Source organism: Bos indicus x Bos taurus, chromosome 16 (assembly GCF_003369695.1).
Source record: "Bos indicus x Bos taurus breed Angus x Brahman F1 hybrid chromosome 16, Bos_hybrid_MaternalHap_v2.0, whole genome shotgun sequence".
Classification (NCBI taxonomy): Eukaryota; Metazoa; Chordata; class Mammalia; order Artiodactyla; family Bovidae; genus Bos; species Bos indicus x Bos taurus.
The window spans coordinates 35,810,741-35,814,328 of record NC_040091.1 but is presented as its reverse complement, the minus strand read 5'-3'; the positions used below and the strand labels follow the sequence as shown (position 1 = coordinate 35,814,328).

Genomic DNA, 3,588 nt, shown 5'->3' with positions numbered 1-3,588 from the left:
TTATTTTAGCAATAATTAGATTCTGGGAGGCATTTTCTCCAGGGTTTGCAACCATATATTAGCTTCTTAATTAGAACTTTGGGTCAGTTTGTTTACATTCTACTCCATAACAAAAACTTACGTCATTCTTGAACCTAGACAAGTTATGAATTATGAGTGAGTAGATAAATAATTAAGTAAACAGAATTCAGCCCTGCACAGCACATTGTCCTATATTTCTGGGAGGTAGCACAGTGTGAATGTTAAAGAGAGCAAGATTCAGAGCCACAGCAGGTTAGGTTTGAGTCCAAGTTCACCACTCTTTAGCTCTATGGCTTGAACAATTAATTCACTTACGCTCTCATTATCTTCATTGGTAAAATGTATATGATAATAGAAACTACCTCTAAGTTTTATATAAGTGAAATGTAATAATCCCTATAAAGCATCTAGTATGGTGCCTGGCAAATATTAAAGCTTCTTTCAGTGTATACCTTCCTCTTCCAAGTTACTCCCTTCTTTTTATCAGTCAGGATTGACTAACTGCTATAATGAACGACATCTAAATTTTAGGGGATCAGTGTAATAGTTTGCTTCTCACCTATGGGAAGTGCAGTCAGCTGTGGGTAGAGAAACTCTTTCCACACTATCATTCTGAGCCCCAGGCTCCTTCCATCCTGAATTGCCATGATCACCTCCGTGAGCACCATGGCAGGGGGCAGCAAATGATTGTGAACCAGCTTGCCCTGCTACCTGATCTTATATGGCTCATGAACTAAAAATGATTTTTACCTATTTAAATGATTAAATTTTAAATAGCTTTTTAAAGAGTTTGATTTTTACTTTTTTAAATTTTATTTTATTATTGCAGTGTAATTGCTTTACAATGTTGTGTTATTGTCTGCTGTACAACAAAATGAATCAGCTGTATGTATACATATGTCTCCTCCCTGCTTCATGCCACCCCTCTAGGTCATCACAGAGCACCAAGCTGAACTTCCTGTGCTATACAGCATTTCCTTCCTAGCTTGTACATGCTAATGTATATATGTTTTAGAAATGCATCCATAATATTCTTGATTTTATATCTTATCAATACAGTTGGATTAATATCTATTATAATTGTTAGCATTTTCTGTTGCCCTTATTCTTTGTTTCTATTTTTGTCTTTCACTTTTTTCCTTTTGTGTTTTTAATTCTGTGTTTTATAGGATTCCATTTTCTTTTATTTCTTAGCCTATTTTTATACTGTTAGTGATTATCCTAGAGTTTGCAAAATACATTTATAAGAAATCCAAGTCCACTTTCAAATGACACTACCATTTATGGATAGTACAAGTGTCTTATAACAGCATAGTTCTAATTCTTCCCTCCCATCCTTGTATCATTGCTGTCGTTCCTTTAACTTACATATGTGCTGTGCTGTGCTGTGCTTAGTTGCTCGGTTGTGTCCGACTCTTTACGACCCTGTGGACTGCAACCCGCCAGGCTCCTCTGTCCATGGGGATTCTCCAGGCAAGAGTATTGGAGTGGATTGCCATGCCCTCCTCCAGGGGATCTTCCCAATTTAGGGATCAAACGCAGGTCTCCTGCCTTGCAGGCAGATTGTTTACCATCAGAGCCACCAGGAAGCCTAAGAACACTGGCATGGGTAGCCTATCCCTTCTCCAGGTTATCTTCCCTATCCAGGAGTCGAACCAGGGTCTTCTGCATTGCAGGCAGATTCTTTACCAGCTGAGCTACCAGGGAAACCCTAACCTACATATAAATATACATAATTTAATACTATGTTGTTATTTTGAACAAACTATTATCTGTTACAATTAAGAAAAAGAAAGATAAAAAAAATTTTTTTTTCTAAATTAGGCTTTCAGTTTTCCAATGTTTGTCCTTCCTTTATGATCTATTTAATTTTTTGTCTGAAGAACTTCTTTAACATTTCTTGAGAGACAAGTCCACTGGCAACAAATACCCTTGAGTTTTGCTTGTCTGAGACAGTTATTTCCCCTTCACTTTAAAAAATTTATTTATTTTTCAATTGAAGGAATTGCTTTACAAAATTTTGTTGTTTTCTGTCAAACCTCAACATGAATCAACATATATCCCCTTCCTTTTGAACCTCCCACCCATCTCCCTCCGCATCCCACCCCTCTAGGTTGATATAGAGACCCTGTTTGAGTTTCCTGAGACACACAGCAAATTCTTGTTGGCTATCTATTTTACAATGGTAGTGTATGTTTCCATGTTACTCTCTCTACATCTCACCCTCTCCTCCCCTCTCCCCATGTCCATAAGTCTATTCTCTATATCTGTTTCTCCACTGCTACCCTGCAAATAAATTCTTCAGTTCCATTTTTCTAGATTCTGTATATATGCATTAGAATACGATATTTATTTTTCTCTCTCTGACTTACTTCAGTCTGTATAATAGGCTCTAAGTTCATCCACCTCATTAGAACTGACTCAAATGCATTCTTTTTTATGGCTGAGTAATATTCCATTGTGTATATATACCACAACTTCTTTATCCATTCATGTCTTGGTGGACATCTAGGTTGCTTCCATGTTCTAGCTATTGTAAATAGTGCTGCAGTGAACAATGGGATACATGTGTCTTTTTCAATTTTGGTTTCCTCAGGGTATATGCCTAGGAGTGGGATTGCTGGGCCATATGGTGGTTTTATTCCCAGTTTTTAAGGAATCTCCATACCATCTTCCATAGTGGCTGTATCAATTTACATTCCCACCAACAGTGCAAGAGCGTTCCCTTTTCTCCACACCCTCTCCAGCATTTATGTTTGTAGACTTTTTGATGATGGCCATTCTGACCAATATGAGGTGATATCTCATTGTGGTTTTGATTTGCATTTCTCTAATAATGAGTGATGTTGAGCATCTTTTCATGTGTTTGTTAGCCATCTGTACGTCTTCTTTGGAAAAATGTCTGTTTAGGTCTTTTCCCCACTTTCTGATTGCGTTGTTTGTTTTTCTGGCATTGAGTTGTATGAGCTGCTTGTATATTTTGGAAATTAATCCTTTGTCAGTTGTTTCATTTGCTATTATTTTCTCCCATTCTGAGGATTGTCCTTTCACCCTGCTTATAGTTTCATTTGCTGTGCAAAAGCTTTTAAGTTTAATCAGGTCCTACTTGTTTACTTCTGCTTTTATTTCCATTACTCTAGGTGGTGAGTCATAGAGGATCTTGCTTTGATTTATGTCATCAAGTGTTCTGCCTATGTTTTCCTCTAAGCGTTTAATAGTTTCTGGTCTTACATTTAGGTCTTTAATCCATTTTGAGTTTTTCTTTGTGTATGGTGTTAGGAAGTATTCTAATTTCATTATTTTACATGTAGCCGTCCAGTTTTCCCAGCACCATTTATTGAAGAGGCTGTCTTTGCCCCATTGTATAATCCTGCTTCCTTTGTCAAAAATAAGGTACCCGTAGGTGCCTGGGTTTATTTCTGGCCTTTCTATCTTGCTCCATTGGTCTGTATTTCTATTTTTGTGCCAGTTTTACACATTCAATGTGATTCTATCAAATTACCAATAGCATTTTTCATAGAACTAGAACAGAAAATTTCACAATTCATATGGAAACACAAAAGTCCT

The 3,588-nt window shown here is 36.9% G+C and overlaps 1 non-coding gene across 1 annotated transcript; it reads right to left on the bottom strand.

Moving 5' to 3' along the window:
- Positions 1-1,656: 1,656 nt before the first annotated feature.
- TRNAC-GCA lies at positions 1,657-1,728 on the bottom strand. Its single transcript has one exon. It is a non-coding gene; the product is annotated as a tRNA-Cys (tRNA).
- Between the last annotated feature and the right edge of the window lie 1,860 nt (positions 1,729-3,588).